The sequence below is a fragment of the Delphinapterus leucas genome, chromosome 5 (genome assembly GCF_059928025.1).
Source record: "Delphinapterus leucas isolate spDelLeu-1000000601 "Yukka" chromosome 5, BTC_Dleu_Yukka2, whole genome shotgun sequence".
NCBI lineage: Eukaryota > Metazoa > Chordata > Mammalia > Artiodactyla > Monodontidae > Delphinapterus > Delphinapterus leucas.
The window spans coordinates 29,692,702-29,706,985 of NC_143133.1; the positions used below are offsets into that span (position 1 = coordinate 29,692,702).

Here is a 14,284-nt window from a genome sequence, read left to right on the forward strand (position 1 = left end):
TTAGGTCCAGCTAGATACAAATTTCATTTAATTATTAGTTCTGAGCCCAGTCTTACCTGAACTGAACAATTACTAGCATCTCAACATGAATCTACATACAGTTGCCCTACCCTCTAGCCTGCCTCATACTCCAGCATAATACCTAAAGGGTAAAGTTTAGCATAAAGTAATTAATTTTTAATGCTAAAGTTCCAAAAATTTTAATGAAGATCATTTGTAGTAGAGGAATCTTCTAGAGACCCTCAAATTACTCAGCATATTTCAAAGCAAATGTTAAGACCATGTTTGAAACTCCTCTGCTATTTAGTAGGCTATAGAATATTTTTAACATTTAGTCAACTTGTTTGCAGTATCCTAGAACAACCAGAAAACTGCAACATTTTATCAGTTAATGCATATAATTAAAGCCAACAATTACTATTTCACACATCAGCTGATAGTGCTTTATTCATTTTTAAAAATTAATTTATTTATTTTTGGCTGCATTGGGTCTTCGTTGCTGTGCACAGGCTTTCTCTAGTTGTGGCGAGCGGAGGCTACTCTTCATTGTGATGTACAGGCTTCTCATTGCAGTGGCTTCTCTTGTTGCGGCACTCGAGCCCTAGGTGAGTGAGCTTCAGTAGTTGTGGCACTTGCGCTCAGTAGTTGTGGTGCACGTGCTTAGTTGCTCCATAGTATGTGGGATCTTCCCGGACCAAGGCTCGAAGCTGTGTCCCCTGCATTGGCAGGCGGATTCTTAACCGCTGCACCACCAGGGAAGTCCAGCTGATTGTGCTTTAAATCAAATTAATGAAAAAGCCGTCTGAGCTTTGATAAACTTAACACTTGGATTGGCCTTAGCTGACACATAATACCACACATAATACGTAATAACCATAATACATATTTTCTTGTTTATTATGTGTTTTCTTTTTTCTTGAGAATTCTTTTACTATATGTTTTGGAGAAAAAAACCAAAGATTTTATTCCTGGAAAATTAGAATTTGTATATCACATAATTACATCTCATATTTTAATTGAAGCTTTTTTTAAAAGAAAAGAATATTAGGGGGCTTCCCTAGTAGCACAGTGGTTGAGAATCCACCTGCCAATGCAGGGGACAAGGGTTCGATCCCTGGCCTGGGAAGATCCCACATGCTGTGGAGCAACTAAGCTCCATGCGCTACAACTACTGAGCCTGTGCTCTAGAGCCCGCGAGCCACAACTACTGAGCTCACGTGCTGCAGTTACTAAAGGCTGCATGCCTAGAGCCAGTGCCCTGCAACACGAGAAGCCACCACAATAAGAAGCCCGCACACTGCAATGAAGAGTAGCCCCTGCTCACCGCAACTAGAGAAATCCCGTGCGCAGCAACAAAGACCCAACACAGCCAAAAATAAATAAAATTTATTGTAAAAAAAAAGAATATTGGTGACGCACTGTGGGAGGGAATGAAGTCATGTTCCCTAAAAATTAGGGCTAAGGTTGCAGAATCCTGAAATCGATTGATCTCTGTTCACTTCCACATCCTTTGACAACTGTGTCAGTCAGTATTCGGTGAAACACACACTCAAACCACCGTAGTTATTTTAAGTAGAAAGGAATTAAATACAGGGAATTATTCTAAAATTTTTGGAATAGCTCATGCAGAGAGCTCTAGGCTGAGTCTTTAAGAATGAGTCCTAGAACAGGATGAAATGGATCTGCTGGAACAGCTACTATCTCCGGGCCACCACTGGAATTATTGAGTCAAGAGCACGCCACTGCAGCTGTGACCCAGGAATGGGGATACTGGAATCAAGTCACTGCTACTACTGCTGCTGCTGCCTGTGCCACACATGCATAGACACACAGGACGCAGAAGAATAGACCCTGGGAAACTGCTGTAGAAATATCTGCTAGCTATAAGAGCCAAAAAGGGCAGGAAAATGGCTTCTAACTAACTTTGTAATATTTTGATTTATAAGAAATATCTGTTTTTTGCCCTCATTCCTGACACAGAGCTCCTAAAACCCTTGGAATTTCCTTAGTGATAAGGAAAATGATAAAGATATCTTTATTAGTCATAACAAGCCCCTTTCAGCCACACCTGAGTTATATTAATGAAGTGACTTTTGGTTAGCTTCAGGATGAAGGCTGGTTGCCAGGGGAACCAACCACATGATTAGAGGCACTATCAGCCCATCCCCCGACCTCTGGAAAGCTCCGTGCACTTCCCCCATACCTTGCCCTATAAAGCTCTTCCATCTGGCAGTTCCTGAGTTGAATCCTTTATGATAAACTAGTAATCTAGTAAGTAAAATATTTTCCTCGGTTCTTTGAGTCACTCTAGCATATTATTAAACCTAAAGAGAGGGTTGTGGGAACCTCCAATTTGTGGCAGGTGGCTCAAAAGCACAGGTGATAACGTGGACTTGTGATTGGCATCTGAACTGGGAAAGTGGGGTGGGGGAGTCTTGTAGGACTGAGCCCTTAACCTTTGGGAGCTGTTGCTATCTCCAGGTAGACAGTGTCAAAACTGAATTAAATTGTGGACACCCAGTTGGCGTCTACAGAGAATTGGAAAATTGCTCAGTGTGGAAAAACCTACACATCTGGTATCAGAAGTGAAGTATTGAGAATTAAGTGTACAGTAGGGAAAAACAGGTTTTCTTCACAACCTTCCTCCTTCCAAATGTGTTACGACTGCATCTAATAGACAGAACCTAATTTGCATCCAGATTACAGATACAAAGGAGAGTGGTCAACATAGTTTTCAGTTTTCCAGTCTCGAGTTTACATAAAGGCACTCTAAAAGGAGAGTGGAATGGGCCTGAGAAGGCCATTCTTCAGTATCTTATCACAGATGGATACTGTGATAGGACTGTGTCACAGTCCTAATATATTTGTGCATTCTAAAATTATACAGTGCCAGAAAAACATGATGGAAGTTGCCCTCTTTGGGAAATAAACTATTTTAAGGAAATCTATTCTATTGAAAGCAGAGGAAATGCAAGTAGTGTTACCTGGCAACTTTGAATATCAATGAAATGATTAAGCATACAGTTTCCATTTATTCATGAGCTATAGCTACACATTGACAAATTTCCAATCATGTGATATTACAGGAAAGGAGAAAAAGAATCTGATGTGTAGGGCTCATTTGATCTTGAAAGTATTTCGAAACCTGTGCTTCCCCCAAGTTTATTCATTCTCTCCAACCCTCGCCCCCGCCAAAAAAAAATCCAGGAAGAAAGCCACTCTGGCTTGTATCACATAAAATCTGAAAACTCGGGCTTCCCTGGTGGCGCAGTGGTTGAGAGTCCGCCTGCCGATGCAGGGGACACGGGTTCGTGGCCCGGTCCGGGAAAATCACACATGCCGCGGAGCGGCTGGGCCCGTGAGCCATGGCCGCTGAGCCTGCGCGTCCGGAGCCTGTGCTCCGCAACGGGAGAGGCCACAACAGTGAGAGGCCCGCGTACCGCAAAAAGATAAAAAATAAATAAATCTGAAAACTCTACAAATACTAAACAAAGTGCTGCAATGGACTGAATAATGGCCACCCAAAGATATCAGGTCCTAATGCGTGGAACCTATCAATGTTACCGTATATGGCAAAAAAAAAAAAAAAAGTCTTCACGGATGTGATTAAATTAAGGATATTGAGATGGAGAGATTATCCTTGTTTATCCAGGTGGGCCCTGAATGCAATCACATGTATCCTTATTAGAGGGAGGCAGAGGGAGATTTAACAGAGATATATAGAGGAGAAAGTGATATGAAGTTAGAGATTTGAAGATTTGGCCTCAAAGATTAGAGAGATGCTGCCACAAACCAAGGAATGCCAGCAGCCATCAAAAGTTGGAAGAACTAAGGAAGAGATCCTCCCCTATAGCCTCCAGAGGGAGCATGGCCCCGATGACACCTTGACTTTGGCCCAGTGATACTGATTTTGAACTCCTGGCCTCTAGGTCTGTGAGAAAATAGACTTCTCTTGTTTTAAGCCACTCAGTTGACAGTAATTTATCTCTGCAGCCATGAGACAAGTATTTCCCAAGGGCCGAAATATCAGAGCCTACTAGTTCAGTTGCTTAAGGCAATTTTTCTCCAGGGACGTGTTGCCACAGAGCACCAGCGTGTACCAGTTGTAGAGTGTGAGTGAGAGAGAGCACACTGCTTAGATCACATGAGACAGACAGTGATGCAGCAGGGATTTAAACTTCAGTTGCTCTGATGCCAGGGGCTGTGCTTTCTCCACTCTACCACACTGCTCCCTGAAAAGTGGGACAGAAGTTGCATTGTGTCAGCCACTGGAGTCACTCTCCACTGCACTCCCAGTAGAAACCCTGGTTTCTTGCTCAATTTCTCCCTCTTCCTCATACCACACCCATTCAACAAGGAAACCATTCCTATCTAAATTCAGTTACGGTTCTTGAATCCATCTCCTTCTCCCACCCGGTTGTCACTACATTAGTTCATGCCTTTAATATCTTTTCCCTCAGACCATGGTAATAATTTACCAACTCTTTCCACTTACGGTCAACGGTTCCCTGTTACCTAAGGTATAAAGTCCGAGAGTATAGCATGACACAAACAACTTTTCATTATCTGACCCCAAATTACTTCACCAGCTTTGTTTCTCCCCACGCCCAGGGTTCTAGTTACACACTAAATTTTTAATTCTCCTCCCATACACCAGGTCTTCACAAATGCATGGTTTCGTACATGCTGTTCTTTCACTTGCCATCACTCTTACGCATCCTCCAAAATTCAGTGCAAATGTCACCTGTTTCATAAAGCCTTTCTTGATTTTCCCAGGCAACCCTAAATTCTTCCTTTATAACATGTACTGCAGAGCATATACCAACTGGATCATGAATTCCTCAGGAGTAATGCATGAAATACTGTGGGCTTCACATTCTGGTTCAGAGTCTCCAAAGTGGGGCATGCAGTACCTGTTTGGTGCGCATAAAGTAAGTTTTAAAACTTTAAAAATCTAATTTATGTTTATATTTCTCCTCTTGTTTTAAATTTTGATATTTTTAATATTTTATAAAATGGACATAATATGTACCAGTCGTACCTGTATATAATTTTTAAAAAAGAAATATATATGAGAGGAGTGCCCACTAATTTTTTTTTTAACTGACAGAAATGTACAATAAAACATTTGGCAACCACTGGTCTTGCCTATTTGAGGAGATTTAATAACAAATCACCCAGATGCAGCAGGTGAAGCTCTTTATCTCCAAAAAACCAGTATCTAGAACAGTGCTCCACACTTGGCAGATACTCTGTGAATGTAAAATGAGTGAATAAGTAAATGAGGAATACATTTTTAGCATGCACGTTGTCATGGAAGAAATAAAACATAATCTTTTGATGCAAAAGGGCTTGAACTGGAATCCCAAGTTTCATACTTTTCAAGTTTGTGTCCTTGGGTAAGTCATTTATCTCTTTGAACATCAACTTCGTCATCAATAAAATGAAGATAGTACAACAAGCTGGTTGTGAGAATTAAAGGAAATAATAAATGTAAGCTGCTTATCCTATTGCCACATTAAGCACTCAGTAAACTGACGCTGTGTTTACAGTTCTGTATGGCAGTAAGTCCAAACCAGAAGCCCCTTGTACCTTGTAGATCCACACTTACTTCTACTCAAATTATTTTGCCTTACAGTCACCCAAGGAAAGGACCTGTGTCCTTAGACATGGATGAGTTACATGGATGAAATATGGGTACTTTTAAAGCCAGAGAAGAATCTTGTAAGTTCAGGGTCATTCATGCCCTTCCTCATTCTGCCACACTGCCAGAGAGGTTTACTGGATATTGGCAGAATTATTTCAAAACACCTCAGAAGAGAAACAAAATGAAGTCACCTTTCTTTAGGGCTTAGACCTTTGTGCCTCTCTGGGCTCATCTGGGCTGAAGGGTGGCATTGCTCCTGAATGACTTACAGGTGGGAAGGGGATGAGCCTCTTCTTCCAGTCATTGAGGGAAGGAAAGGCTCCCTGAGCAGAGGGTCATCATCTTCTGTGACCTGTGAGAGCACAGGTAGGCCCAACAGAACTTCACAATATCAGAGAGAGAAGGCTTAGAGAGAAAAATTACATTAGGCTGGTAAGTCCTAAGGGAGATCAGAGCAACTGAGAGATTTGTTTAATAAAGTGTCAACCTGTGAGGCTTTAACAGGATTGCCTCTTCCCAGGCCCTCCCCAGATTGAATAGGAGATTGTATGGCAGGAGCCTCTGGCAGATTCGTAGGGGATTATGAGTCGTGCAGAGTGCAGCTCAGGTGCCCACTGAGTCCCAGTAGGGCAAGACAGGAAAGGCAGAGAATCATATGCTACAAAGGGAAGAAGTCAGGGTAAGCAAAGGATGGACAGCCTTTGTGGGCTCTCCTGAGTTAAAGAGGAAACAGTCACACTGAATGGCCTTGGGGCTCCAACCCACCCATCAGCTCTTAGTTGGTAGCTTCTCTTCTGGGAAATCCTTCCTGATCCCCCAATACAGAAGAGCTTGTGTTCTGAACCTTCACCATCTCCATGGAGGTACCATCTTGGGTCTGCTCCTCCAATTTGCCTTTCCCACAGTCGACTCTCGGACACCATATTAGGGGTAGAAAAGGCTTGTCAGCCTAGTCATAACTTTGATTTAGCTAATGGCACCATTCAGAAGAGAAACAAGGGGACCACTTGATTCCTTGTTCTTCTTTCTTCCAAGGAGTCCCAAGTCTCGAACATTTCACTTCAGATTTTTTTCTCAAGTCTGTGCTCTCTTCTCCACTTTGTCATGACCTTAATTAGCCTTCAATATTATTCTCTTCAACCATAAAAATCCTTTTCTAGTCCCCAGTCCAGTCTGCTCTCTCAGTGCTTTTACAGAAATCCATATCTGATCCTGTGACCCACCCCCCAAGCTGCTTTGGTGACTCCCCTCCTCTGCAGACTGAAAATTAATTTCTGGCCAATGTTTAAAAATCTTAACATGTCATACACCATATTAAAGTTTTTGTTAGTTTTTTTTTTAAGAAATTAAAGATCTGTCCAACCCTGGCCTGCATTCAAACAAGGCCACAGGTGGCCAGAGCTGCACAGCTGCTGCCTTCTTTAGATGGGACCTACTTTTCAAGTTCAGCACAATCCCCACCATGCCTTATTGTCTTTCCACATGGGCCAAGTATTGGTTACCATTTATCACCACTTTTGTGGTGGTGTTTGAAGTTAAGAGGAAAGTGGAATATTCTTATACCTGTGTTTCTGTTCACGTAGGGAAAGCAAAGATAGACTTGAAATAGAAATGCATTCAGAAAATGAGAAAAAGTAGATCCTTTGAGGTGTGAAGACCATTTTGATTTATTTAATATGCATACAAGGTGTGTCCAGGTCAACATAACACCATTTTTAATAGCCTGCTTACTTCATTCATTTGTCAGCGAAAACTGTCTTCTAAAGGCATTTAGTTTTTGACACTGACCTAAAGGATGGAACCATAATCCCTTAACATGACAGACAAAGACATTCACCTTACCAGCTCTTGTTTTGTTTTGTCTCCACCTCATCACTGATACCCTTAATCCATTCTTTCCAGACAACTGCCGTGCTTGGAAATAATAATAACTACTACTGAGCCTTTTCTATCTACTAAAAATAGATGGGAGTAAAAATAGGCATGTTTCCCAAGGAGATATGTTTCCTAGTCACTAAAGTGCTTCAGGAGCAGGAAGATATATCTAGAAAATCTAATTTGAGGTTTAAGAAGAATGTTTAATGTACACTTAGAGTTCTATGCCTGATACTCTTCTAAACTCTTTATACAACACCCCTAAAAGATAGGTTCTGTCCATCCTATATTACAGTTGAGAACACTGAATCCTAGAAGAGTTTAGGAATCCTAGATAACATGGTTAGTGAGAGACTCAGGCAGGAACTAAATTCAGGTTTCTCTTGTATCAATGATCTTGACCTCAGTTCTTCCCCAGAAGTGTTCCTTGGTCTACAATGCATTTCTCTACCATTACGTACAGTAAGCTTTTACCAATTCTCAGTGACTCAGCTCAGATATCCTCTGCCACATAAAGTCATCCCCGAATCCCTCTCCAAAGCCTCCAACTTCTTCAAATACAACATTCATTCCACAAATATTTATTGAGTTCCTATCTGAGATAATATGCGTAAAGAGCTTAGAGCAGTGCCTGGCACGTAGTAAGTGAAGGAGCAATCTATTATAACCCCTACTACCCATTTACACTGCATTGTAATTGTTTGCAATTATTTCACCTCTGATGGCACTCATAATCTGGAAGGAAAGAAAAATGATCAAAGAATGCTGGGCCCATTCATATGTAGGACAACAGAAAATTATTTCACAAACTATAAGAAAACCAAAACCCCTTTTAGCACAGTATCAGAGGATTTCATCTGTATGCGAACACCAAAGTCTGAATGAATAATAATATGCTTTGAATGGGGCAATGCCCTAGAAAAGAACCTCGAGTGACCATTGAAAACAACAACTCATTAGAATAGAGAAAGAAAAAAGCAATAAATAAAAACCCAATGAAGGACAAAATAAATAAGCTTTCTGGGGAGGGATCCACATGGAAGCATTATGTTCCAGAAAATGCCAAGGACAGAATCACAAAGAGCCTAGTTTTGTACTTTTGTGAATTGAAGATTTTAAAAAATCTTATTGCATGAGAATGTTGTAGGAATTAAAGTAAATGAGATAATCTATGTGAAAAGCTTTATTCCCTGCCTGTCATTTGTTAGGGCTATCCAAAATATTAGTTCTCTCCTCCTCAACACTCCCCTTCTGAATGCTGGTATCCAGCCTGTCTATTTTTTTTTCTTTTTGTAATAGCATTATTGATACATAATTCACATACCTTATAACTCACTCATTTAAAGTATACAATTCAATGGTTTTTGGTATATTCACAGAGTTATATAAACCATCACTACAGTCAATAGAACATTTCCATCATCCCCCCAAAGAAACCCCATACCTTTTAGCTCTCACCCTGACACCTATGCTTCCCAGCACTAGGTAACCACCAGTCTAATCCTGTCTCTGTATATTAGCCTATTGTGGACATTTTATATAGATAGAATCATATAACATGAGATCTTTTGTGACTGGAGTCTAACACTCAGCATAATATTTCCAAGATTCATCCATGTTATAGCATGTATCACTACTTCATTCTTTTTCTGAATGAATAATATTCCATTGAAGGAAATACTGTATTTTGTTTATCTGTTCACCAGTTAATGGACATTTGTGTTGCTTCCACTTTGGAGCTATTATGAATAATGCTGCTATGAACATTCGTGTACAAGTTTTTCTTTGAACACTTTTTTTCACATCTCTTGGGTATATACTCAATAACAGTGGAATTGCTCTATCAAACCAGACTACTGTTTTAAAAATCCATCCTCCACAACGCTTTCTTGACTCTATAATTGTTCAAAATTGCAAAACTTATATTACTCCGTAGCAGACAAATTCCTCAGAAGCTCCTCATTATATAAAGAATAAGGTACAAATTGCTTAAAATCAAAATGACCCACAGGATCCTTTAAGATTTGGCTTTTGCATTTCTCCGAAGAAGACATACAGATGACCAAGAGACACATGAAAAAATGCTCAATATTGCTAATTATTAGAGAAATGCAAATCAAAACTGCAATGAGATATCACCTCACACCAGTCAGAATGGCCATCATCAAGTCTACAAACAATAAATGCTGGAGAGGGTGTGGAAAAAAGGGAAGCCTCCTACACCATTGGTGGGAATGTAAATTGGTACAGACACTATGGAGAACAGTAGGGAGGTTCCTGAAAAAACTAAACATAGAGCTACCATATGATCTAGCAATACCCACTACAAGGAATATATCCATAGAAAACCATAATTCGAAAAGATACATACACCCCAATGTTCATAGCAGCACTGATACAATAGCCGAGACATGGAAGCAACCTAAATGTCCATCAACAGATGAATGGATAAAGAAGATGAGGTACATATATACAATGGAGTATTACTCAGCCATAAAAAGGAATGAAGTAATGCCACTTGTAGCAACATGGATGGACCTAGAGATTGTCATACTGTGTGAAGTCAGACAGAGAACGACAAATATCATATGAGATCACTTATATGAGGAATCTAAAAAAAGTTACAAATGAACCTATTTACAAAACAGAAACATATGTAGAAAACAAACTTATGGTTACCAGCGGGGAGGGTAGGGGAGGAATAAATTGGGAGATTGGGATTGACACATACACACTACTATATATAAAATAGATAACTAATAAGGACCTACTGTGTAGCACAGCGAACTCTACTCAATACTCTGTAATGACCTGTATGGTAAAAGAATCTAAAACAGAGTGGATATATGTACATGTATAACTGATTCACTTTGCTGTGCACCTGCAACTAACACAACATTGTAAATCAACTCTACTCTAATAAAGATTAAAAAAAAATAAAGGCACTAAACTAACAAAGATGAAAAAGAAAAACAAACAACAACAACGGAAGATTTGTCTTCTGGCCAGCTTTCTAGCTTATCTCCCGACATTCTGCCTCCTGTACCCAAGGTTTAAGGGAAAATGAAATTCTCCAAGCATGGGCAAAAACTTCAGCCAGACTTGGAATTGTGTGCCTGTTTCTGCCTCTCATCATTTTATCTAAACCTTAGGGTCCTTAACTGTATTGTAAAACCTGCACTGCAGAGTTGTTAATAAGGTTAAAGGAGGTACAGTATATAAAGGGTCTGGTACATAGTCTATCTTCAGTAGTTGGTTTTCTATTATCATTATCATGGTCATCACCATCATCATCGTCGTGTTTCCATGTCTTTGCAAGTGCTTTTCTTTCCAATTAGAAATTGGAATGCCTTCTTACCTTTTCTGCAAAATAAATGCCTTCAAGTCTCAGCCCAGATGTCACCTATTCTACACCAGAGAGTTATTGCTTTTATTTTTCTTTATTTACCAAACATGTATGTGCTGCTCACTGTCCCTGGTCCCTTTCACAAATCCTCATTAATAGTCCTATGAAGTAGGTACTGTTATTCTTTTTCCTTTTTTTAGATGAGAACATTGCACAGACAGATAAATAATTTGCCCAGATCACCCAGGTAGCAAGGGACAAACACAGAGTCTGTAAGCAGGCAGACCTTATGAGAGGTATCCTCCAACCAGTTTTTTTTTTTTCTTTAATAATGTTATATTGCTTTACAGTAAAACCGTGGGGGGTTTGCTTTCCTTTTTTTAAAGAACATAATGTTTGTGGGGCTCATGGATCTAAATACACCAAGTGGCCCTGGCGGTCATGAAAGTTGACAGGGTGGCAGTTGCTCTCCCAGATCATAGCTAAAGCTCAGTTTACTTTTCTCTTGGAGGAAACTTTGCTAAGTCACGAGCACCAGTGATTTCCAGTATGAGGCTTTCCCTGTTTCTAAATGAACAGGCTCTGAGAACAAATACCTTTGCACAAGCCACTCAACCTCTGCAGACCCCAGTATTTCCCCAGTTCTAGCATGGTAGTGGCTTGCCTTTCGTGGCTTCTACACCTCTCTCGTGCTGCAGGGACGTGAGGAAAGGGCATAATGTGATTATCATGGCTGTTATTTTCCCAGGCGCTGTGCTAGTCACATTACATAGATTATCCATTAAGCCATTTAGTGTATTTAATCCTCATTTTCAGAGAAGGAAATACAGGTAAGAGAGAGAATTGTGCAGCCCCATGATTGACAGGGTCCACATGGAATTAAGGGGTTTCCCAAAGTGTAATAGGGACGAATCTTTGTATCCTATTACAAGTTAATCACGAAAGGGATGTTGCCTATAAACTTAAATTATACATAATGGCCCTGGGAACCCTGCCTCCTAGGTAATAAGGGTGAGATTATAAGATGGAGATGGGAATAAGATTTAAAATGTGTATTATATTAAGCTAAAAACTTGCTACAAGGGTGAGTCCCAGATTTGCCCCCAAGTTTTCTAACAGTGAAGATATAATTCACATTATTCTTTATAATAAATCAATTACCTAAGATGACACAATTATTCATACTGAGACGAGATAGAATACTCTTCATAGTTTCATTATAATCAAGATATTTGAGGCTTTTTTGTTTTTGTTTTTGTTCCTTTAGGTTATTTGCTCTGGACCAGGCTGAAAAGATAGTCTTTAGGAGTTTAATCAGCATTCACTGTTTTAGCCCAAGTTATAAGGTGGTAAAGACCCTCCTAAACCTTGCATGAGAGTAAGGCTCAGCCACAGTCCTGCCACATGCCTCTGACAGGTGAGATTTGGATCGTGGTGGGAAAGGGACTCACTGAGACTCAGGCCTTTTTTGAGGCCTCCTTTATAGTTTGGGCCAGTACTTATCAGAGGGATAGTAGGAGAGGGTCTGGGTATTTCTTTGTAATTCAAGGAAATATATTCATCATTATATATTTCCATGCATCTCCTCTTTTCTACTAACACACATAATGAGTAAATGCAATTTCCTAACAGCAAGTTCATTAATACATACATACATACATATATATATATAGAGAGAGAATCCTAATAATAATGTTAAAGTAGCCCTAGGCTTACCTTAGCCTGCAGATTGCCCAATTGTCCTCCAGGGGCACTTTGATCTTAATAGCAATAATGAGAAATTGCTTTCATTATCAGATAACTTTCTTTAGGTTTTCATTTATATCTCAAATACATCTTTGTACTACCAGATAATTCTGTGTGTTGAACGTAAACAGGGGAAGTTTATCAGAATACATCTGAATAAAGAAAACTCAAGAGAGGTAGGAGCCCATTACCTCCTTGATCTCCTTTCCCAGACATGCTCCAAGGGCCAAGGAAAACTCATTCCCTGGACCTTAATTGCCCTTTGCTACTCCCACAGTAAAAAGTCTTGGCTCACAAACTCAGAGGGTTTCAGACAGAAACTATCTGTGGTGTGGAAGGCACATGCTCACAGTGTTGTAAAAGCCCAGAGTTAAATTGGACTTTTGGACACCTATCACATTCCCTTATTACATTTTCTTAAATCAAGTTTCTTCCTCTGAACTGCTGTGCTCATTGCTCATTTAATTGAACTTTTGTAGGTATCTGTTTTGGAGTGTGAGTTTATTTTTACATAATTATTTGTACATCTCTTATTTACATACAATTTTGATATCTTTTATATTTCCTTCAGTCCGTTACAAGATTAATAAGGTGTCTTGGTCAGTATGATGAGATCTTTTAGGACAGGTCTACTTGGGATGGGGTTTGAGGTGGCTCAGACACACCCCAAACTTTGGGGGCAAAGGGAAGAAGATACTTTGGGGGCAAGGGAAGAAGATACTTTGGACTCTGATGGGGCACCATGATAGGGAGATTGAGAATGCCACCCTAGGCACCTACAGAGCATCTCTGGAGGGCAGTGGGTGGCAGAAGCAGGTGAGTGCCCAGCTCAGCCTGTTCTTCCCAGTGCTTAGGGGAGGCCTCTGCCCTGCCAGGGTCTTTAGGGAGACTCTGGGCCCCAACTTCCCATTCCAACCAAAAACCTTGTGAGGAGGTGAAGAGCCACTTTGGTTCTGTCAGAAAAGTTAAAGGTTCCTTGGCCTCTTTGGTTTGTAAATAAATTTGTGTCTTTGAGAAAAAATTTCTTCCTAAAATTTATAATTTTCAGAGAGGCCTAAAGTGAAAATGAAAAGAAAGAGAAAAAGAAGGTAAAAATGATCAGGAACTGAATATTGATTTTTCTCTCTGGCAGCTTGTGGATGAGTTTTGTTTTGTTTTTTGGGTTTTTTTCCAATGTTAAGAACACGAAAAAGCATTTCTCTCTTACAAATCAGTATGGTTTCCAACTTTTGGAAACTATCTCCAGTTAGGTTAGCAAAGCTTACGCAGGAACAAAAATCAGATGTGGTCCCTGTATTGCCAACCTCTGTAAGTGGGGCCAGGACAAAACTGCAACTTACGACTGTATTCGAGAGGTGTAGTCCCTTTCCACCTGTGCCCTTTGCCCAGACTTAATGCCAGCTTGGTGGCATCAAAGAAGGTACATGAAGAAATTATAACTTGGATTCCTGCATCTCTAAAGGGATCAACTGAATCAGAGTTCAAGGAAAAACAGGTTCACCTACTTGAGTTTTGTCTTCCAGTTTAGAAATATCTAGGTCTGTTGAAACAGAGTTATAGAACTCAGGGGTGATATGGTTTTTTTGTAGTCATTTGTTACAGCAGCCCTATGAAACTAAGGCAGTCAGGAAATGATTGTCTCTGTCCTTAAGGTTTATAATCTCCTACAA

General features: G+C 40.1%; 1 pseudogene; it reads right to left on the reverse strand.

Moving 5' to 3' along the window:
- Positions 1 to 4,795: 4,795 nt before the first annotated feature.
- Positions 4,796 to 10,816, reverse strand: LOC149749107 (uncharacterized; annotated as a pseudogene).
- Between the last annotated feature and the right edge of the window lie 3,468 nt (positions 10,817 to 14,284).